This window comes from Sceloporus occidentalis, unplaced genomic scaffold (genome assembly GCF_023333645.1).
Source record: "Sceloporus occidentalis isolate IW3139 unplaced genomic scaffold, rSceOcc1.0.p SCAF_1, whole genome shotgun sequence".
NCBI classification, from domain to species: Eukaryota; Metazoa; Chordata; class Lepidosauria; order Squamata; family Phrynosomatidae; genus Sceloporus; species Sceloporus occidentalis.
In genome coordinates this window covers 103,394,637-103,419,650 of record NW_028316981.1, presented here as the reverse complement: position 1 = coordinate 103,419,650, position 25,014 = coordinate 103,394,637, and the positions used below count along the sequence as shown (strand labels likewise).

Genomic DNA, 25,014 nt, shown 5'->3' with positions numbered 1-25,014 from the left:
GTCACGTTGTTTGGCTGCGGCGCAGCTGCGAAGTCGTAATGGCGGTGCCCATGTAGAAAGGCGCCGCCATTACAATGCTGCGGCCATGTACTAGGGTTGCAGGGCATCTGGAAAGGATGCCCCGAGGCAACCCTAGCATGTATACAGGCTGGCGCTTTGCACCGGTCAGGATACCGCCAATATAAGGTGATATTGAGGTTTTCAGTTTTTTCCTATGGCACATGAAAGCTCAGCACCAAGAAAGTTAGAGAATGTGTTAAGTGTTAAACAAGCAGAGGCAAGACACTTCCTTTTCTTTGATAGAGTTGCAACTTCACGCTCCCCCTTTAAATGGCTCCATGTCCCAGCAAGACTGGTTGCATTTCTTAGGAAAGCAAAAGAATGCCCTTGCAGAGAACAGAATGCCTTTTGCAAAGGGTGTTCTACAGGACAATGCTGTCAGAAGTAAGCCCTACTCAGTGAAATGGAGCTCACTGCCAAGTGATGCTGCAGAGGATTTCTTTCATGGGCCTGTGTTTTATGGTGAGTTTTCATCCAATTTTAAGGGTTGCACAGGAGAAATTCACCAATACACTGTTGGAATTGATGTTCTGCTGGGAAGAGGAAAAAAATACCAGTCTTTGTGGTTTGCAATCAACCAGCTGGCAACCCCTAGCATTAAAAAAAAAAATCTAAACAAAAACTAATGCTTATGACTGCAGTCCTCTGACCAGTTCCATGCATTTATATTCCACTATAATCAATAAAACTTAAGTGGGCATAAGTGGTTGCAGCACAACAGAATAAATATGCCTTAATTGGTTTCTTGATTCTCATTAAAGAAAAAAATAGCTGAATATATCTGCCCAGAGTAAAAAATCTATGACCAAAGGAAAAACTCAAGTAGATTTTAAAATAAAATGAAACCTTTTCTTTCTGAATTAAAGAAAGCGATTTACATGTCACCTCTCTTTAAGGAAAACATAATTATCACTTCCAACCAGAGGAAACCATAACTTTCATTCGGATCAAGCCAAATATAATTGTGTCTGCTGCACAGCTAACTCCATATGAGTGAAACACCACACACAAATGTGAAATTATGTTATGGTTTCCAGAGATGCAAGTCAACGAAGGTGATAATCTGTTTTGTCTTTTAATGTAAAAGCAAGTTGTCAACATTTTGTCACACTCCACTATGAATGAAAAAAAAAAAAACACAATCTAGCAATCAGGAATAGGTGCTGACCACAGGAGTAGTGTTAAGCAACCCCCCCCCCCAAGTGTTCCCACTACCCCATCAACCTCCAAAGTGCTGAACCTCACGAAAATGCAATTTTTCAGTCAAAACAAAACAAAACACACCATTTCCTAACTGGCTAAGACACCTCCCAGATGCCTGACAGAAAGGGCATGGGGGCAAAATTTGGTCCCCAGCACATGCCCCATTTTATGCCATCCTATAACATAAACACTTTTTGGCAGTTTTCACCCTGTCAACCAAATACTCCATACTCTCCAAATCAGGATATATGTAGCCAGGCTACATCAGAGTCAAGATGGCAAAATTATTAATAAAGAAGAACACACAACCTAGGAGAGGATGTAGCAGTTTCCTTTTGCCTGAGCCTACTGGAAAGGACAAGATTCTGTCCTCTCTTCACTGGTTGAGTTAATTGCCCTTTGAAAGCAGTTTAAAGGAAACGAGGAGGAAAGAGAAACTGGGACATATTAAAAGCAGCTGCAAAACTGGGGTAGAAGAATATTTATCAGGACTGCCCCTGCCAAATTAGGCAGATGGAGGGTATGACAGCCACCATTTACAAAACAACTGGAAAACAACTTCTCTTCCCCACCTTGCTTTTGCTTTTCCATGGAGCAGTCCAACAATCTATAAATTGTGTGGCTAATTTAATTTATAGACTTGCTTTGAGAGTTCTTCTGTATTTAGTATCTGGGGGGAAATTCAATAATGGCTAAATTGATTTTTTTTAAAAAAAGCCCAAAACTCCTCTTCCTGAATAAAATCATTGCACACAAAAAAAGCTTCGTTAGAACCAGAACATGTGAGGTTTTGGAACATGCACCAATGAGCCATATTGATTCACAAATGCTTAGTTTGCACTTGAAGTTTAAACCCATTGTAATATAGCAAGAGGTACCTGTTGTTTACTTGCAAAAAAGAGAGAACAATTCAGAATGATCCCCGATCACAGGATGATTTATACCAAAACACAACTGTCAACTTTCTACAATCTTTAAAAAAAGTACTAATAATTTCAGAGCAAAGTTACTGATACAAATGGATGTGACTGAGCTTTTGACAAATATAGACAGATATAAATCTTTCTTGTTTTTCTCTTAGGCACCTGTACAACACCAAAATCACAGCAGACATGAATAAACTTTCTGAAGTTCATTTTCTAATCCATCAGCTTCTTTTTGGGTCTGAACACAAAGCTACAGAGGCCCGTAAAAATCATCTTGCCCAAATTCTATTTTATACATTGTGCAGAATCAAATGACAAGTGTTTCCACAGACACTATACTTCCAAATCTCTACAGAATGTTGCCTGGCTAGGTCTTCTGCCACTTTTGAAGACCCTACATATAGGGTCAGGGTAAAGGTTAGATCAGTGTGTTTTCTGGAACATACAGCTTTCCTATGTATAGAAACATAATTTCAAATATGTCATACTCCCACTTGTCACCAGAAATGTTCAGGAAGGTCCTTACCAAGAGATTCTGCTGAATGTGTAAGCTGTTCTTGCTGTTCATCAGCATATCACAAGGTTTGGTTGGGAAAGAATGAGTTTCTGTGCAGTTTTGATAAACATCTACCACAATGCATAGGTTTCTTCTTATTTAGGATGGAACTTGAGATTTAAAATATTGACTGTGGGAGACACCAACGTGGAAAGATCTTAGTGATGAATTAAAATTGCTACCATTTTTTTCCTGAAAGGCCCCTTACCTTTAACATCTATATAGTAGGCACACTCTCTCAGCCTCAGGAGATGGCAATGGGCAACCTCTGAAGAAACATGCCAAACAAACCCATTGATAGGCTTGCCTTAGGGTTGCCACAAGTTGGAAACAACTTGAAGGCACACAACACAAAACACAACAGCAGGCAAGGATAACTTGATGTTCTGCGTGTTCACATCCACTAGCTCCCTTGACCTTGGCTGGAACACATGGGATAAAATTTCAGTTTTTGCAAAATGTCTAATTAATTCATATTCAGAATCAATGGAATCAAGAGAAAAAGAAACAGAAAGGAAAATCTCCACCACTTGATGCTTTTCTCTCTTACCAGCTGAATGTAAGAATGAATAATAAGAACAGATACAGTGGCTTACAAGATGGCTCCTGTACTGTATCCATGTACTATACCTATAAAAAAGTAAAATAGGTTTTCTCAATAGAGGTCCATATATGTGTGCATAGGACTGTGCTGCATATCACCTCTAGCTTGGCAGTTGCTTTTAAAATTAAATATAATGACATGCTTAAACCCTCAATTGCTAAGGAGGAGTAGGATGATGCTCTGGATCTTAGGGTATCATCTGGCCATTAGTCAGTTATAGTTGGGTTCATCATGTCCATCTATTTGTTTTTCGTATGTCACCTTCTACACTCTCTTGCAAGGTCATCCATTGCAAACCATGGCATGGGCATGTTCATAGAGGACATAGATATTTCCCATTCAGTAAAAACATCACTCAAACACAGTCATTATAGTCACAGAGTCAATATGGTGTAGTGGTTTGAATGTTGGACTAGAACGCTGGGAGACCAGGGTTCAAATGTCCACTAAGCCATGGAAATCCACTGGGTCAGCTTGTCACACACTGTCAGCCTTAGAGGAAGGCAATGGTAAATTTCCCTTGAATATATCTCACCAAGAAACCCCTACAGTAAGGATGCCGTAACTCATAATCAACATGAAGGCTCAAAACAACAAGAAAGTTATGTTCACATCACTAAAACCAAGAAATATGAGATATGTTGTCAGGGTGCACTAGGCATCTCCCATATGGACATGAGCATTTAATTTGGTCAGAAGACCTATAAGATAATATCTACATTAAATAATGTAATAAACAGTCTTTGTGCTTTTTGCAAACTGAAGCCATAAAATGATTGTCTAGGTGAAAAATGAAAATGATTAGGAATGAAAAATGATTGGAAATGATAAATCACACTCTCCAAATACAGCATAATTTTGGAACAGGAAGTTACACAAAATACACTTCAGAAAATGTGTCGAATTATGAATAAAGAGCAAGTGAATGCAAGGGGATACAGAGCTACACAAAGCAAGGTTGCATAACTTGTAAAACTAGTTCAAAGCTTTAATTTGAGTATGCCAGTTTCCATGATTCAGTTCTTTAGTCTGCATAACGAAGTTAAAATTACCTCAGTGTCAGTAAAATCTTGATTCACTGAATATAATTTCTATGTATTCATAAACCTTACATGGCACATAACAATTCATTTCCAATATGCCATTAGTTTGATCATTTAGTAGTCATAAAATATATAAAATGTTGTCACACAAAACAGGTTCCATTTATACTTTCAGTTCTCTTTACTGGTCATTAGAAGATTGACCACAAATGCAAGCATCCGATCCTTTAAAATAAAAGGCAAATATCCTAGTTTGGGTAAGGTGATGCAAGCCTTGTTCTGTTTTTGGCTGCTGTATCTGTAAATGCATGAAAGTTTCAGAATTCATAAATATTTCAAAGAGGGAGTTGCACACTTTAGTGCTCATGTAGGCCAAGTAAGTGATGTATACATAATCATAGCTAAAGCCAAAAATAAAAATAAATGGTTTTCTGTAGCACCAAGTTATACTCACGTACTTCCCAATATCAGTTTCTTTACTGAGGTTCTTCCTAAGCCCAAATATAGTCCCTCACATCATTGACTAGATTCCAGATCTTCACCTAAGTCTTGCCAACTGCAAGATGCTTTGTCTTGCAGTTGCCAGCTGCCATTTAACTTTTGATACATCACTCTTTGAGTCACAGAAAACCATCTTGATGTTGTTAGTAAGTAATCAAAGCATTATTATTTTTCTGAATCAGTGATGCCCTTAAGGCTTGATCAGTGGGCACAGGCCAGACTATTTGCCACAAACTGTCCTTCTCTCGCCCTGCCATCACTCACAGAGAGTGACCAGTATTGTACATCAGTTACTTAGTTAATCTTCCTGGCCCAATCTCCCCAAACCTGATGGAAACATTATTCACCCATGCTTCAATCACCTCTTTCCCTCCTTACAGATGATACCCAGTAAAATAGGTTGAGGATGAATTACAATAGTGAAAAGAGTGTCACGATCATAATAAGTAGTACATGTGAATATGGAACAGTTATGATCTGTTCTGTATTCCAAATCTCTACTTAGTCACAAGTCTGACTATTGGCACACTGTTTGGCAGGATACAGACCACCAGAAAGAGGTGCGTCCCTGGGGCCTCTCTTTGCTCCGCAGGAGCGCCACAGCAACCAAATTGTACGGTGCTGCTGTGGAGCAAAAAAAGAGCGCGCAGAAGCAGCTCCTTTTTGCAGTGCACTTCCATCGCCCCAAAGCGCCAGTGATGGCGCGGTGATGTTGCAGCTGCTGTGCCCCATTTGGAGGTGGCGCAGCTGTGACATCCCTGTTACGTACCCCATCTGGTGGGTGCGCTGCAGCTGCGCCGCCCTTGTCACGTGCAAGGGTTGTCGGCTGTGTGGGTGCTCCGCCTACCAGGCAGCCCTTGCACGTGATGATGGCTCCTCAAAGTCCCATCTGGATCAGGCCTTTGTCACACTATTCCTACACAGAGAGTCACACTGTTGCCACTTAAGTAGTTTCCAGAGAAGTAGCCATGTTATTCTCTTGTAACATAAAAGGGAGCATAAAAGGGAGGATAGGAAGAGGAGTCTCTTTTTTTTTTATTTTTGCATGAGCTTTAGTGGATATAAGCCTATTTCTTTGGGTGCAGTACAGATTGATAATAAATGCTCAGGTACAAAGCATATTTGCACAGTTGTAGGAGTGGGATGGAAAGTAATAGGATCCAGAAGGATTCAAATTATGACCCTTGCCTTAAAAAAATTCAAAGAACTGCATAAAGTGATATCAGTCTTTTAGATCTTTATAGCGGTCAATTAGTGTTGATGTGTGAAAGCAATAAATCACTTATCAAAAGTCATTTTCCTTGGGTTCAAAACCTTCTCTGAGAATATTCTTTTTGTTACAAGTAGCAAGAACTCTTATATTAATATATGTAGTGTGCCATGAAGCCATTGTCCTCATTCATAACCTCTGTTAATGGATTTGCATTTGTGAATATAATTCAGTTCAGCTGTTTCTCATTCTAGGCTTCATTTGCAATTTCCTTATTCAAGAACTGCAACCAATAAATCCATACCGTATGTGCAGGGAGATTGAAATGTTCTACAATTGATTTTTGGGTATTGCCATTTTAATGTCAGATCTCTGTCCAATTTATCCTCTTACACAGAGACTGTGTTTGTCCAGTTTTAGAGTGTAGCATTGCCACTTAAGTAAATTTAACTACGTATACTAAGTATATTTCACAACATTCAGCTAAACAGCTGGTATGAATACTAGCTAGTGTGGCTTTGTGTCTTACTTATAGAGGAGAGTCCTCTGTTTGATGGCATCATCTTTTTGATGGATTGTGCAGTTCAAAGTTAATAAAGAATCAGAGAATCAGAGAATCACAGAGTTGGAAGAGACCACAAGGGCCATCCAGTCCAACCCCCTGCCATGCAGGAAATCTAAATCAAAGCATTCCCGACAGATGGACATCCAGCCTCTGATTAAAGACCTCTAAGGAAGGAGACTCTACTACACTCCGAGGGAGTTTGTTCCACTGTCAAACAGCCCTTACTTTCAGGAAGTTCCTCCTAATGTTGAGGTGGGATCTCTTTTCCAGGAGCTTGCATCCATTGCTCCGGGTCCTAGTCTCTGGAGCAGCAGAAAAGAAGCTTGATCAATCCTCAAAATGACAGTCCTTCAAGTATTTAAACAGGGCAATCATATCACCTCTTAACCTTCTCTTCTCCAGGCTAAACATCCCCAGCTCCCTAAGTCGTTCCTTGTAGGGCATGGTTTCCAGACCCTTCACCATTTTAGTCGCTCTCCTTTGGACATGCTCCAGTTTTTCAACATCCTTTTTAAATTGTGGTGCCCAGAACTGGACACAATATTCCAGGTGGGGCCTGACCAGAACATAAGGGGGAGTAGAAGTCATCAAGTTGCCAATTCACAGTTAATATCTGGTTGCTATCATCACTCTCTGATCACAATTATCCAGGTATCATGAAATATACTACAATAAAAAGCAAAGAAGGAGCAGCACACCACAAAACACAGTTTGATAATTAAAGTACACATACAAAAAAGACTTTTAAAATTAAGAATGATTTCCAGGAGTGATTGGGAATAATCCCAGGCAATTGATTTTTAACTCCTCATTGAGCAGAGGTATTACTCAATTGATTGTTACTCAATTAGCTGGTTCAGTTGAATACCACTGACACCAGTCCCTTGGAAAGAAATGTAGCAATTCCCATCATTTCAGCTAAAGAGAAAATTATTATAGAAAATGAAGGGCTTCCACAGGCAGGACAGAGATTGCCAGTTTAAGAGCCTCTGCACAATAATAGCATGGTGACTCCACTTTAGCTACCATCCTACACAATTCTAGGATCTGTAGTTTAGTTAAGGATATTTAAACATTTCAGCCAGAGAGCTCTAGTGGCTCACCAAACTAGAAATCCCAGGATTCCATAGGATGCAGCTGTGGCTGTAAAATTAAGCTGATGGTGTTAAAACTGCATAGCATAAAAGGACCCATAGACTCTGGCAACCATCCAATTAGAAACAAAGTACACCTGTAATGATAGAACATATAGTGGACATACCGTTCTTTGTGAGGTTTTATTTACCATTATCATCAGCAGTAAAAATCTTTGCAATCTTTATATAAAGTTTGACAGCCATCATGGTATAATGCTTTGAGCACTAATAGTTTCTGTCCTTCTTTATCATTTATTCTGATATTAATAGTGTCAAAATGTTCACCCCAGGTTTCCAGATCACCTGAATTGCCAGTAAGTGTTATTTCCTTCACCCCACTCTTATTTCTAAAACTGCATGAGTCATGCCAAAACCCCATGGCTTTATCATTATAAGAGAATTGGTCAAGCTAACTAGGTGTTCACATTAGAGAGGCTTCTCAGGGGGGGGAAAAAGAAGCAAATGGAATTAAGCAATAACGTATGAAAAGTATTGAATTAATTACTATCTAGCATACCAACATATCTGATATTTCAAAAGGTAGAAATAAATGCTACTTTCCATGTTTCAGTTGGAAATTCTAACCATGAAATACTTCCATGATGATAACATGGAATAACTCTTGTATCCTCTTTTAAATCCCTAAAGGGATTTTTTCCTGTTTGTTTTTGCCAAAATGACAACATGAAAGCAAATATTTAGAAAATAAACAAACCAAAAAACAAAGAATTATTTGCTGAAGTGAGAGTCTTCATGAATGGCTGTGAATATGTGACTAGATCACGTTCATGAATTTTTCCTTTACAAAAAAAGTTACATGCATGCCATACTACATTTATGTACATGGAAGTATGACTTCTTTTATTCTCAAGTGAACTTTTATAGAAGCTTTTTATATTTTGTCCCTTGAAGTGGTCTGGTGAAAGTGGGATGGAGCTAAGGATTATTCTGAAATCATTTATTTTATTATTTATTTGCTACTTTTAGCTATTACATTTTACCCCAGATAACATTTCAAATCAAAATAGTTGAAATCAATCTGATGATGCTTATGATTAGAACCCAAAATAGTTACACTGGCCATAAGGAAAAAAGAATCCCCTCCCCCCAAAAAAATGTTTTACTAGCACAACCAGAAAGAACACAAATATGTGTGCAGGCTTTTGAGGTCTCTCTGGCACTGATGAAAAATGACATCTACATGAGGTGATTTGGAGATCCCAAAACCATGCATTATTTTATGTGCCAATTGTATTGATTATTTTAATATACATTTTGGAAAACAGCTTTAAATAGAGCCGCTACTACCTTCAGTTGTGGTGCTTCTGCATAAGGATATCCAAGGGAGAACTGAAGCATCATTCCATTTGGTCAGATGAACAAGCTGGAAGCTATGTATGTATCTGACTGTAAGAAGGAAACTGCATACGTTTCCATTTGAAATTATGCAGAAATGTTACCCAAAGGAGTCAATAGCCTGGAATGTTCCTGTATATTCATGATAGTTCTCCTTTGGTTTTAAGATTTTTTTTATTATATGACAATCTTAATGTAATGTATGTAGCAGGTGTAATAGCTGGTGATAAATCGTTTTAAATTTGTGTGGCTTTTGGCTCTGTGATGCTAGCTAGCATAGTAAACATAATTCTGTGCCTTAAGTATGACTGGCAAAGGTCACACAAAGAAAATTCTGTAGGAGAATGTTCTGACAACATGTAAACATCTGAATCAGCAGATGGCTGAGACAATTCCACCTTTGAAATTGTGATTTGGGTCTCTGTAACTCTGTGTGTGTGTGTGTGTGTGTGTGTGTGTGTGTGTGTGTGTGTGTGTAACAGATTATGGACTGGAAGCACACACAGAGAGGGAAGGGAGGGATGTTAGCTTTCTGACTAGGAAGAAGAAGATGATCACAGTAAAAGAACAAAAGGTGTTAACCCCATCCCAAAGGTATCTGGAGGAAAGGCGGTACACAAATAAAAGCATCATCATCATCATCATCATCATCATCATCATCATCATCATCATCATCATCATCATCATCTTTTCTATAATGCATCTGCCCCAAACACTCATTGGAGAAAAATACACCAAACCTCATGTGGACACCTGAACCTTATAACCATTACTTGATTGACATTGAACTAAAATACTCTCGCTGAAAGTGACCAAGATATGGATTTTGGACAGTCTGGGAACTGTATGAATGTCATTCCACTGGAGCCAAGCTTACTAGACGATGCTCAGTCATCTTCTCTTCCCATCAATGCACATTCTCCCTTAGGCCATGCATCCCAGTCTGAGTTTATGTGTGAGACTGTGTCACTGTGTGGATTTAAGAGCCTTGATATTCTACACTCTCTGGTCCAAAACACACTGCAGAAATAATCCAATTTGAGACTGCTTTAACTGCCTTGGCTCAGTGTTAGGGAATTCTGGGAACTGTAGTTTTGTGAGACATTTAGCCTTCTCTGTCAGAGAGCTGTGGTGCCACAATGAACTACAATTTCCAGATTCCCTAGTACTGAGCCAGGGCAATTAAAGTGGTCTCAAAATGGATTATTTATTCAATGTGTTTTGGACCCCCATCATCCTCAAAGAAACCTTTTTTTATTACTCACTCCTTCTCTCCCTTCATCCCCTTCCCCACAATTTCATAACTTCCTTCAGCTCAGACTCTCCACTAAACCAATTCTACTTTACACTTTTAGGCAAATAATGTGCCCATTTTTCCACCTCCCTTAGTCTGTCACCATACCCTTATCCATCTCAGACTTACCCTCTCTTCTTTCCCTATTTTTTTTTTAATGAAAAGGATGTTGGCTCCATCTCTTCGACAGACCCTTAGAAGACATAGATGTGTTCAGATTACTGCATATCTCTTTATAGTATTTTGCAGCATTACTATAAAAATGTATTTAATTCACCTGGTGGTCTGATATTAAGTGGACATGAGCAAAAGTTGTTCTATCTCTGGGCTGAGATAAAAGAGCAGCCGGGGGGGGGGGGGGGGATATACACCTTACTCTCTCGCGTGCGGTCTCTCTCAATCAAACACATGCACACACTTTTTATTCCAGGTTAACAGGAGAAGCATCAACCAAACATAGAAGTGATTGAGCATTCTGCTCTCCCATTTGTTGGAACTCACCCTTCCATAGAGTGGGCCCGAGAATTAGAACTGCAGCACAGTAATAATACTAATCTTGTTGTTCTACATCACTTGCTTCATGCTAGCATGCTGTTTGACAATGGCAGTTTTACAACTACATTTGCGAACATCACTTAATCAGGTTAGGGCTGTCTGTTGCTGAGCAGCTGCCAGGTCTTGCTAGACTGATTTGGTAGCCTAAGAGTCTGGAGTCTAAATCTACAATCCGGATCCATTACATTGCTTGTAAACAATGACACATTATGATAAATGTGCAGTTCAGTTAATTATCACAGGCTACATCCACTTCTTTGTTTTGAATGGGATCTTTCTTAGCATCTGATCTTGCCTTCCCTCTTCAGAAAGAGACTGAATAGATCTCACCAAGCAGCCTCTCATTCCTGAGATTGACCTATGGCAAACGGCATAACCCCATGCATTTCTCTGCTGTGATCTTCGCTTCTCCACACCTCTCTGAAATTGCTCCTGTTTGCAGTGGAAGAGCTCAAATTGTCCTTTCAGGCTAAAGTAGCTCAGGGAATTTCCTCATATGAATGGGGAAGGGTTTGGAAAGGAATTAGGCCCCTCCCACCCAAACCTTGAAATGTGTCCCTGGTACTGATTAATGGAGTGGTGAATCTGCTCTAGATGACCTATAATTGTAACCCATGGTGCTATCCATGGTGCTGAGAAATATGTGTGGATTTTTGAAATTTTAATCATTTAAAGGTCAGGCTGAAACCAAAGGGGATTCACTGTCCAAATGACATGGAAGACTCCAGCAGCCAGGAGGACATGGGCAAAGTTTGAGTCACTGCTCGAAGAATTTAATTCTTTGCATCCTGAGCAGTCAAGGAATCCCTTCTTTAAGGACAAAATTGGAGGGTAGGATGGTCCACACCACAGGATGTTGCTTTGAGATAGCCTTTTCCATCTTGTTTCAAAGGTTATCCCCTCCTCTCATCAAGACAAATGAAACATCCCAATCTTGCCACTAGTGGCCAGAATGAGCAAAGCAAAGCTTGGAAAAATTATAGTTTGGGACTAGAACTCTGAAAATAACAAAGACATGATGCAGTGGTAAATGATTAGGTTCAGGAGTTCCTTTTGAGTTCCTATAATTATGCCCCCAATCCTATTCCAAGAAAAGCAGAGGGCTGTGTTGATTCTAGGATTGCCAGATTAAAACAAAGGCACGTCCCCTAGACCTTTAATGGCAGGCCATGGAAGTTCCAATGGCAGGCCATGGAAGTAGACCATTCAGATGACTAGTACACCTGCCAGTTGGGGTTCATTATGAAACAATCCTATTATTTGTCACTCTGCTTTATTTTCCTCCTGAAAAGATCAGCATCAAAACACTGTGTACCAAGCAGGACTCCTGAGGCTGGATTTTTACAACAGTACAATGTGTTAAGAACCTGGAGTGGAAAGGAAGGTGCAGGAGCACAAATTAGTATTATTATGTTGAGTTAAATCAATGGTATTCAGACCTCCACCAGGCAAAGTGGGTTTTTGCACCTCTTTTCAAAGAGAATGACGCTGTGCTGTTTCAAAGGCCATGCCACTGGGGCAAATTTAAACAGCCAACATTCTAAAAACCCAGCCTATACATTTATCAGTCAGAAATGCATTCACCAGTTAAATGAATTCACCCAGTGAAGCACAAAAGGAAAATGGCTAACTGAGAGACCCCAGCAATTTAGCACATTTATGGTGAGGAAAAAGCACGTGGAAATACTGAAAGCTCTGCTTTCATTGTAAAGCCAATCTTGAGTATTTTTTTGCTAGCCTTGGAGTTTCATTTTGGTAATAAGTTGGACTATAATGTACCTGAAATGGTAAATATTACTTTTACACTGGTTCCTTCAAATTAGGATCAGAATGCAACACTCCATTCCTGCTAGGAATGATGATGATGATAATAATACTGATAATGATAGTAATATAGACACAGTAATACTTGCATTTAGTATCTGTTGGAGCATTTGCTGACCTCAGTGAGAATCACAGTGTATTTTAACTATGGTATAATGTTCATATCTTGCATTTTCTGCTCCCATCCCTTGAAAATTCCAATGTGCCCTCCTAATGGGGCTACAAAGTGGCAAACTAACATATCACTTCTAGTTTTTATATAACTACTGCCCCACTTCAGAATGAATGCCGTTTGACACCACTTTAACTGTCATAGCTTCATCTGTGGAGTCCACAAACTCAATTTATCACTGGAAAGAAAATGCTTTTTCTTGTGCTGAAAATGCTCTTTTCTGTGCAAAACCCTCCATTTTTCGAATTTTGTGCAGAATAAGTCCCAGAGCCCTTTCACATTCCAATTATATAACCATAATCCATTCTTAACTGCCACAGATGCATCTTATGGAATCCTGAGATTTGCAGTTTAGGAGAGAGGGGGCTTTGGTATCCTCAGCCAGGGAGCTCCTCTGGTGCCTGTTACAAAGTACAAACCCCCAAATTCCATAGGATGCAGCCATTGCAGATAAAATGAAACCATAGTGTTATAATTGTACAGTATGGAACTGCTTCCAAACTGCCCTAAAGATTCTCATTAGTCAAGAAACACATTCTTTGACCATGTTTTTTTTTTTAAAAAATCAAATATTCTTTCCTTTCTTAATAGGATTGCCAGACTGAAAACTGGAGAGATCTCTTGTACATTTAATGAATGTGTGAAACAGGGAGTTTTGGCAGATCTTGCACATCAGGCAACCAGGTAACAAGAAAGACTTGCTGAATATCACTCATCTACACAACCATTAAAGACACAAGAACCTTCTCCAGTTTTCAACCTGGCAACTTTTATCAATAAACAAAACTCAGGGACTAAACTGTCCTGTCCTTGTTAATATAGGGTTACATAGAGAGAAACAGAAGTACAGAAAAACATGCCATTCTGGTTGAAAACATGACACCAGTGAATGATGTGGTTATAGTCTTTCTGAAAGATCAAGGGTACAACTTGGAGATTTTCCTGGGTGATGTTCTCTGTAGATATTCTGGTGCAATTTTTATCAATTTTGGCTGATATGAAAGCAGGCCTTGCTACAATTATTCATGCCCTAATTACATCCAGGCTAAACTACTGTAAGACATTCTACCTCAGGCTCACTTCAACAGTGCTTCAGAAGCATTACCTAGTGTTGAACACAGCTGTACAGTTATTTATGGGGTAACCAGAGCATAAAACAGTGATTCTGTATCTGCTAAACCACTTGCTGGACCAAGTTTAAAATTCCCTCAGTGACTTGAGACCAGAGAAATAAATGTTTTTGAAGGATCATGTACAGCTGAATAAACTAGTCTTGGCCCTAAGAGTAGCCACCTAAGTCTGGTTCATAAGACCACTAGTAAAATGTTCTAGTGGGTGAAAGATACAGGGAGGTTCCACATGTGGTGGTTCCACATTTCTGATATGCACAATTCAGGATATTCATGTGGCTCCCCCTGTTAAATATCCAGTTGGTCCTGACTGCTTTTTATTGATTCTAGATCTCTCTTGAATGTGTGAATTATTATTGCTGAAGCCATTTTAAATGTTTTCTTTTGTTTTTATGTATTTTATGTATTTATTTAGATACTTATTTACTCAATTTATATTACACCTTTGTCCCAGAATGAGGAGATGTGCTCTGTTGAAATACTTGCATTTATGTTTATATTTTATTTTACCTTTATTTTGCATACCATCTTGGAGAAGCTTTGCCTCAAGGCAACATAGAAATGTTTTTAGTAAATAAATAGTAAATACAATAACAAGTGATACAGTAATATTCAACAGTGCCAGAGCATATCTCACACAGAGCTCTCTTTCAAATTTAAATGGCAAAGGTAAGGTCATAATGTAGGAGAATATGCAATGAAGATTTGGTGTGTGTATATTTTAAATGTCTGTATCCACACAGAATATCAATAAAATGAAAGAATCCATACATGAGTGACAAGAATATTGAAAGAAAATAGTTTGATAGCTAAAGGGAGCTTACTATCCTTATCTTACCATAAAAGGAAGGAACGAGAAGCAAATAGATTTAAACGGGGTCACATCTCTTAGGATCAAGGAGCAAGAAAATAAACCCAACTTACCAATCTAACCCAAGAGTTTGAGATGGACTCTATTCATATATCTATCTGTGGGCCTGTACAAACAGGCCAAAATAAAGCTGCTTCGGGTCACTTTGGACGTATGCTGTTTAAATGATGCGTGTGTCCTAAGAGTCTGAAAGCGTGGCTTCTGGACTCTTAGGATGCAAATATCATTTAAACAGCATACCTCCATGCAATGTTGCCAATCTGGTGACTTTCACACCAAAATAGGTACTTTTCAGAGCCTTTGGTGTGATTTTGGTGATTGGTTTTAATGGTAATTTTGAGAGTTGAAATAAGTATTTGGTGAGATATGGGGGGGATTTGGTGAGTTTTGGCCAAACGTTTGGGGAATTATCTTCGAGGCTTGTTGGCAACACTGCTCCAAAGTGACCCAAAGCAGCTTTATTTTGGCCTGTCTGTGTGGGGCCTGTAATATTTTTCCTGACACTTATCCAGTTTGAATTAGAAAAATGAAAAGAAATCTTAACAACACTAGCAGAAAAAGAACCATTCAAAGCAAAGGTTCAGTCTTTGACACATGTTCTTTGGCAGTAAGTCCCACTACTTCCTTACTTTGAGAAAACATGCATGGGATTTCACTATACAGCAGCCATTTTTAAACAAATACCACTGAACATGTAGTTGTAAGCACATGTGTAGGAGTATGATCTAAGGCAGCAATGACAGTATATCACATTAAAATATGTGTCTTAATTCTGTTTAGACATGCATAACACTGTGCTGTTAAAACAAAATATAGGTAAAACAATATATAGTACAATATAATAAAATGATAGAATAATAAACAGTTATAGACACATTCAAAATAAAGTAAAGATAAAACATATCACATATTCCATTCCATTCAAAGGTCCTTCTGCCACTACCAGTTAAAGGCTGAATGCCTGTTTAAATAAAAAGTATTTAAATAAAAAAAATTAAATAAAAATATCTGCTTGTCAAAAGGAATCAGAGTGGGGCCAACTGAGTTTCTAGTAGGAGGAAATGCCCTAACCTGGAAGTGGTCACCAAGAAGTCTCTGTCCTGTCTCCACACCAAATAGGCCCATATGGGTGGTGGGACCAAAGGAAAGCCCTCCCTTGAAGTTAATAAGCTTCAGGAAGGCCCATATAGAGAGCTACTGAAGGCCAAGAAGCAAGTGGATTTTCCAGTGTAAAATAGATATTTCATGGATATCATGTTCTACCTTATCCCCTCCTCCCCATTCTGTCCACCTGCCAGCCAGTGATATTGTCAGGTCTGAGGACATCTTGAGCAAAAGGCCCTCTGCTCCTTTTCCTTAAGAAAATAACACTTGCAAAATGATATTTGGCAAAAATGACTCCGTCATTAGGCAAAGTTGCTGCTTTGTGCGCACAAAAATTCAACAGGATTTCTTACATTTAAGAGCTAGCCTGGGCTCAGGCTTGGTCACAGAGCTAGGGAAACAGACAAGCTCAATGAGAAATCATCATCCCACAAACCAAAGTAAGTGCCTGACTCTGTTCTCTTTCCACCATTACAAAATTAAAGAGCAGGCATGACTTTAAATAACTGGTTTTTGCTCCAAGCAACTGAGGAGATATGATCCATTTTAATTCAGTGCCATTTTTATGAAAGGCCTGCAACTTACCGAGATGGAAAAGATACAAACTACTCAGAAAGGAATATTTCTAGTATGTTTGTTGTTGTTGTTAGTGGATCATTGTGTCATTGTGCTAATGGCTTGAATAAACTGACTAATTTGGAAACCCTTGACATAGTATTCTAAATCTAAATGGAATCTAAATGGCCCTGTGATTGTTGTAATTCACCTAAAGAGGGCAAATGAATATTCCAGAGCCTTGAACCCTGATGAGCCAATGTACAGTCAGTCTTCCATATCCACTGATTCTTTATCCATGGATTCAACTATCCGAAACATGAAAATATTATACATAGACATGCACACATGTGCATGCATGCACACATGCACACATGCACATATACATTACAAAAACCAAACCTTGATTACTATGCCACTGTATTTAATGGAACTTGAACATCTACAGTTATTGATATCTACAGGGAATCTTGGTACCAAACCCCAGCAGATTCTAAGAGTCCACTGTACCTGAACAAACATGGAGCCCCAAGTGGAAGAGGTAGCTATGATTCTAATGGCCAGTAAACCATTGCCCACAGTTTTCCAAATAATAATATGGGCAAAATTTTCTGCCACCTGTGAATAAGTATCTGTCACCTGTGTTACATTTGTTACACCTCACTGAAGATACTTTTGACAACTCCTCCTCCTGAGGTGGGAGAATATATCAGAGCTGGGTCAAACATCAATAAAAGCTCCATGTAGGGCAGCAATTGTGGGAGTGAGTTCCTGTATTTTAAAGCAGGGATAGACTCCAGATGTTGGAGGGGTTCCTAGTGAGCAATGGTGAGTGTTGGTGGGTGTTGCAGGCCAACATCTGGAGGGTCATGAATTGCAGAGTGTTCAATATTTCAATCACTTGAATTCTCACTAAGTCCTAATAAAGATTAGAGCAGGATGATTGTAATTATGAATATAAACACAAGCTGAGAGCTTGTGTTTCTGAAGTAGAGTTTGCCTGTATATTACATTATGTACACTATGAAAGATTGTGGCACTATTGTTATAATTGTAAAATCTCCCTATTGTACCTTAACAGCCCCTTGCCTCTGCAGGTGACACAGGTTTGTTCTCCAGTTGACTGAAGCAGAGCAGACTGACATTTCCACCCTCCCCACTAGCGGTCTCCTATGCAAAGAGAAATTGCCACAGCAAACTTGTTTCTGAATGTCACACCAGAGATAGCTGGCATTAGGGAGATGGAAACATCTCTTTGCCAAGCCCAGCAGGAGAACAGACCTCAGTGGCTCACAGAAGCTGGTGGCTTTTAAGGAAGGATTAGAGTCATCTGTCCAGGAAATGTATGCTTAACTAAGCAGCTGATCTAAGCCCAAGATTCCTGAAAATACAGAAAGTACAGATAGCTGTATATGCTGAGCATACACTGAGGATAATGGAGATAATAACTACACATATTTTATGCACTGCCCTTGGGGCATGCATGAGAAGCAACAGTATTGTTCTCTAAATTACCCATCATTTTTTTCAGCAATGAAATGCATCAACCAACTGCCAACAAAGCAACTGCCTTTATGAGTACCTAGCCTAAGCAGCACATGCAGATTATGTGCAATATTGGAACCTAAGCTCCTCACATTTTCCATTTAAGCAGTAAAAAGGCAACATGCAAAAGCATATTGTATGAGCTAGGCCATTTCTTTTTGTAAGCTCTACGTTATCAAACTTCAGCAGCCTCACTAATCATTTGTTAATATTGCTTTGATATTTTTTTAAAGAGCGTAATGGAAGAAAATTATTTCAGGGAGCTGTATGTGAATAAGCCTAAAGCTTTTACTGTTGCTAGAAGACTTATACTCCAAGGCTTGAAGGATAAATATTCAACATCTATTGTTCAGCCATCAGAAGATCTTACTGCTTTAGTTACGTATCAACATGTATTTATAGACATCACCTTCAAGAAAACTTAGTTTGGGGAATATGACCCAGTTATTTAATGTATATGCCAACTCCACATTTATATTCTCTGTATTGCCCACTTATTTCTTTCCTCACTTCTTCTTCTTCTTTTCTCTTTCTCTTTTCTTTGGCGGGTTATAAACCGCTGCTTTGCGGCAATCTGCCGCCGCCACTGTTTGCTCCGTAAGGGAGCCGCTGCAGCCAAACCGCGCGGCTCCGTTACGGAGCAAAAAAGAAGCTCCAAAATGGAGCTTCTTTAAGCGGTGCCTCTATGACGTTGCAAGGCGCCAGGAGCGGACTCGCAACGTCATAGACGCCACGACACGTGCGAACGCACAGCGTCCGATACGCAAATATGGCGGCGGCCGTGTGGAACGGCCGCCGCCATATTGTACGTACAGAATACATACTAGGGTTAGGGGGGTGCGGAAGCACTGCCCCTTTCTAACCCTAGTACGTATTCATTACGTACTAAATGGCGGTCTGTAACCCGCCTTTGTAATTATACTTTAAAAGTCCTTTAAAGGGTGGGGGAGGGGAGAATAAGCCTGGAAAATTCATCAAGAGATTAAAAACCCTGCATTTTATGAGATCAATGAACCACATTACATACAGTATAGAAGTGTCATTGGAGTCTTACCAGGTGCTATTACAAAGAGTTATTATGTTCCTATTCATTGTAGATATTTGTGAAGAGCGACACCATCAAGCAAACACTAGTATCATCCAAGCTAAAGTGATGTGGGCAAGTGGAAGACATGTGTTGTAAGCATATAAGTGGAAAGGAATCTTAGCCCCTCTAAATTTTCTAGGCTCCATCTCCCATAAGCCAAACCCACTATGCCAATGGTAAAGGACTGCAGCAGTTGCAGTCTAAAACATCTAATAGGACAAATATTCTCCAGACATGAATTTGGGAATTAGGGAACAGTTTCTCAGCCTCCTTCACTAGGTAAACTGGAATACTGAATAGTGGTCTAGCAGTGTGGATTTCCCTTCATTGGCAGAATAACACTCTCTGTTGAGCACCTTAGAAGCTTATCAGTTCATGTTGCTTGCCTTAGGATAAGTCATTAGATGACCAAATCAGCCACTGGTGGCCCAAGAGGCACTGATATTGACTTCATTTCAGTATCTTGTTCAAACATGTTTTTATTCAAGCCTTTGGGCCCTGAGTTGTTCCCAATGTACATGTATATAAACTTTTTAAATCCTCTAAACTGTTTTAACTTGTTAAAGTGTTTAATATATTTTACTCTGTTTAAATTATTATTATTATTATTCCCTTTTAAAAAAATTAATTGATTTTGACTGTTTAAACTGATTGTACTTGTATTAGTATTTTATTTATTATTTTACTTGTATTATGATCCCATAATACAGGGTACAGTACAAATATTTTAAAAAATAACTGCATAAATTCCAGGCCCTTGTCATTTTAGCATGTTTTCTTTCTGAGAAAACATTTCTCTCTTCTCTGCATTCATCAGTGAGAAGAAAGTAGCTACTCTTCAGGCAAAGATGTCCCATTTAAACACATACTTAAATGTGTATTTTGGATGGATTTTATCTCAAAACAGAGTTCTAAAAGTATTTTGGCTCAAGAATTGCATTTGATACATTTCTTTTTATTTGCCATTAACTATTTGGGACATTACAAACCAATTCACATATAGGGTCTATTGAATTTTAAAAAATCAAATTTCTCAAGCAGATCTCTCTCAGACTACTATCTAACACCAACCATGGTTGATCGTTATTAAGAGTTCAATGGCTGTGGGGGAAAAAGTAGCTGGAGCAAATAAACAATGTTCTGTGTTTGCTCTATCATTTCATGGGCTCCTTCTCTCTGAAGACATTGATGATCAGAGGCAGTTCCCTTGTTTCTAGTGTTATGCTTGTTTAACTAGACCACCACCATGCCCTTATCAAAGTGATATTGATGTCTGCATAGGAAGGGCAAGTTTAGTCCTCCATTATTTAAATTCAGATTCATTAGCATCAACAAAATAGAGTGATGTTCATAGTTGACAAATTGTGTATTCTTATAACCCCATCAGCCCTATTCTTTTCTGAGTATTCATTCCATCTTCTTTTCTTTCAAAACTTCATGTTTGTACGTGTCTGTATTTTGCATTGCTCTACCCCTTCTTCCATCTTACAATGTGGGCCTACTCAGAAATAATCTGTTTGTACTTTCATGGGAGTTTCTGTCAGGTAAATACATTTTAGGATCATAACGTTCATTTGGGTCTGTCATATGAACTCCTCTCCATTTTTGTTTCATCAGTGAACTGCCTTAGTCCTGTCATCATAAAATATTACCATTACTACTCTGCTTTAGCAAATGCTGAAGAACCATATTCAGGACTACGTTTATGGCTTGATGAATCTGTCTATTGATAATCTATGTCAGTTTCATAGTGATTCAGTCATAAATCCATTCCATCCAATTTCCACATCACGCTATAATTTTTTCTCCAAAAAAAAAAAAAAAGAGAGAGAGAGAAATTTACTTTTATTTGCACAGTTTCTTCCTGCTAACACAAGCATTTTCTATATCATTTTTGTAACAGATGCTGTGAAAGAGATTATGTGACACAGCAGATGCTGTTTGATGGCAATACCTAGCAGCCCCGACAAGCCCATTCCTATAACCCATTCAGCACTATTCTTTTCTGGGTATTCATTCCACGCACACTGGTGAGATGGAATTCAGAAAGATCTGGAGTTTTACACAGTTCTCACCACTGCCTTAAAAGATTCATTTTTCTACTTGAAATGCATGATTTTGTACACAGTTTTTTGTTTGTTTGTTTGTTTTTTGAGCTGAAAAATACATGGGAAAAACTGCAGAATCCGAAAGATGCAATTCCAATCTGCAGTTCATTCTGGAATATTGAATTACTTTGATTTGGTTAGGAATGCAAACGGAACAAAATTTTCCCCCATCTCTAATTAATGTTAAATGGCCCAACTTAATTTTTAGTTTGTATTTCATTCTGGACAGCTTAATGGTGGAGGGGACCTGCAAATGTTAAAGAAGAAAACTGACAGAGTGCAAGCAAAATGCCCTGTTTTGGTTGAAGTGAAAACCTTTATGATTTTAGCATGTCTCAGATACTTTACCTGCCCCCTCGCCCCCCCCCCCACACACACACACTACATTAATATTTGCACGTTGAAAAATGAGTCTTAGCTCACAGGGTAGTTTCAGTGTAACCCCATGCTTTCATTTAATCTTTGTCTTTAGTGCTGTTTTAAATGGATTGTTTTCACAGTCCTTCCACTTGGTATAAAGGAAACTGTGAACTTTTGAGTGACAATGTATTTCCTTTCCCCCTTTCAGTCCTCTTTTTTGCATTTCAGAATTGCTACATTGCTCTAGGACTATACACAAAAAAGTCACACTATAAAAGGAAGAAATGCAGATGTCCTCACATAAACTCCATTCTGCTGGCAAATGCAGTGTTCTATCTCATGTGGGGAAATCAGATCATTCTGTAGTTCAGTAGTTGCAGTGACAATAGCACTGTCATTTGTTATTGCAGCTTAGACTGAGTTTCAAATTTGTCTTGCTCAGGGCTTTGGGATTTGAAGCAAAGAGCACAGCCCAGGACAGACATGCTTATAACTTTAAGTCCAATGGCCCTTTGAAAGATAACTTGGACCAAGTTGATGAAAGTTGATCCCCAAGTCTAGACAAGCGCATGAATAGGGATTCCATTTTCTCCCCCAGGTCACCTAATACCTCTGGGCTGATCAGTTCCACTTCCTTGTCTTGGCACAGGTGGGAGAGGTGCAGCAGCAAAAGTCAAAGCAGACATTTCTTCTACTTGAAACTTTCCCCAAAGATACGAACAATAAAGCATTGTACTCATTTAACCAATTCCCTAGTTCAAGGCCTTACAGAGCCTTAAACTTATTCTTGCCTACTTTCTTAAACATACTAAAGAATATGGCCACCATCCTGACTAATATTCTTCTTGGGTAGGTGATAATGACTTGAAAGCACATAGAGCTGCCAGGCTTGTGCAGAGTTTGGAGTTTATTCATTGGTTAATTTGTTAAGTTACTAAATTTTCTCATTTTTTCCTAGTGGTTTCACCTCACATTCTAAATTCTTCCATTAATGCTGAATGAATTAATGAATGTCATTCAAACAGCATATCTCCAAAGTGACCTGAAGCAGCTTTATTTTGGCCTGTGTGTTCAGGCCCATTATTACCAGAATGAGGTGCAATGAACACTTTTGCAATTCTGTAGTGTATTGCCTTCACAGAGCTAGGCTCTTGAAGCAACAAGCTTCCCTCACTTTCACTCCTCAGTTGTTTCTTTGCAGCTACAGGACAAATGATTCAGATTTAAGTGATCTGTTTGGTTTTGCTTTCACTGGATTAAATAACTATTGTCACTGTAAATGACGCTGCTGTGTGTGCTCCTGTGGTTCTGATAATATTGTCTGAGTGACAGATTTTCTCACAATAGTCCTGATGTAGCAAGAATTGTTTTATTCCATATTTACTATTCTAATTTTTGAGGATTTATTTGTTCTTTGGAAAGTAATTTTTAAGCTATCAGAAGCGTCATCAAATACTCCCTGTAATGTACTCCCTGCAGCAATTCAAAAGGCAATATTGCAGTTCATTCTCTTCATGCAAATGAAAAATATGAGAAGCCTAGGACCTGCTCACATTCCTCTAAACATGTTTATACCCTATTGAGATGCAGGATCATTGCAGATAAATCTTGTTCACTTAGGGGGCTTGTGGGTCCAGGGCCTATGTGGCCATACAACAGATGCGATGTTGAATGTCCTTATTGACTAGTCAACAGCACCAGTTTCAACATAACTCATCCTACTATACATATACTTGGCTACTTTGCTACCCAGACTCATTTCCAGAGAAAATTTCCCTGCCTTCTCTCTCTATGAGCAAGTCTGTGGATTCTCATGTTTTAGTATAGTAACTTGCTTAATTGTAGCTTAACATTTTTATCATCAGTGTTTCAGCTCTATCTTGTTTTAACCTTGTTACAAGCCGCCTTGGGTCCCATGTTTAAAAAGGGAAAATAGGCTTCAGTTAGCCGTCAATTAATGGGGCTGTTAAGAAATTTTAGCCATCAACGCAATTGGCTCTTCACTCATGGGATTCACTGAGGATGTAAATTTTCACCTATGCCATCTTTCATGTAAGGATGAAAAATTACCATAGCTTTATCCCCTACTGTAGGAGACAATCCAGGTTTCTATGCAGTGATTCTGAATATTATACTCCTCAGAAATATGGGTCTATTTTGCACAGGAATTGATGTATTTCACACACATACACACTTTGTTACTTGTCCAAAAACAAAACAAAAACAAAAGCCCAACCCATGTGTACTTTCATGCCAAATAATTTCTCAGAATATTTTACAAAGTTTGAATTCCATAAAAAAATTGCTCAGAAATCTTTTTGCTGAGTTTTTCTTCCAGAAAGTGTCTACCGTTGAAAAACATATTTTCTTTAAAAAGAAAATATATTTTCCAAAGTGGTATTTGCACCAAACTCTGCTCCATCCCATTCTCAATCCCTCGACACTGTCCCATTCACCCCATTCTATCTCTGAACCATATTTACCCCACTCTTCCACTTACCTCCATTTTGCTTACCCAAGACAGTCTCTGAGACTGTCTGGCCCCTTGCTTTATTCTTTTCATTCATATTTTTTATCTCTCTTGTACTCCACCATCCTGAATTTGTACTTCTTCCACCCTTCTTTTCTTTCTGGTCCAAGTGTCAAGTATTTGTCAAGGCTTCAAACATTCAGAGAGCTCCAGCCAAAGATAACAGGGAAACCTGCTGAGGACAAATAAAGGTTTCTGGAACTACACACAGATGGCCCTTGTTAATCCTCCGCTGTTGGCTCTTCAAAGTTCTGAAATATTTGATTGAGTACCATGAGTCCCATCACTCTGAAACACCTCAGAAATGACCAGAAGGTAGGGGCTAGAAGGAAGCCAGAAAGAGGGGGCAAAACACAGACTACATTCTGGCAGCTTGTCAAGAAGGCAGCAAATGGTTTATTCTCTGCTAATTTGCCCGAAATTTTAATGCATTTCTATTGGATAGTATTAAACTTTTTGATGTTTAATCTCTTTTTATGGGTTGATCACTGTTTTTATGATTGGGGGGTGGGGTTTGGGGGCTTTTAAATTTAAATTTTTAATTGTTTGATATTTTATTTATACTGTTGGAATCCGCTTTGATTCCTTTGTGAAAAAGCAGAATACAAATTATTATTATTATTATTATTATTATTATTATTATTATTATTAAAATAATAATTAAAAAATAAAGACAGGGGTTCAGAGTTGAAGGGATAGGGACTGGAGGCAGAAAGGGG

General features: G+C 38.8%; 1 protein-coding gene across 1 annotated transcript in view; it reads right to left on the bottom strand.

The window, feature by feature from the left end:
• Nucleotides 1–25,014, bottom strand: part of KCTD16 (potassium channel tetramerization domain containing 16) — a 258,687-nt gene that overhangs the window by 4,508 nt on the left and 229,165 nt on the right. The gene's annotated exons all lie outside the window — the stretch shown is intronic.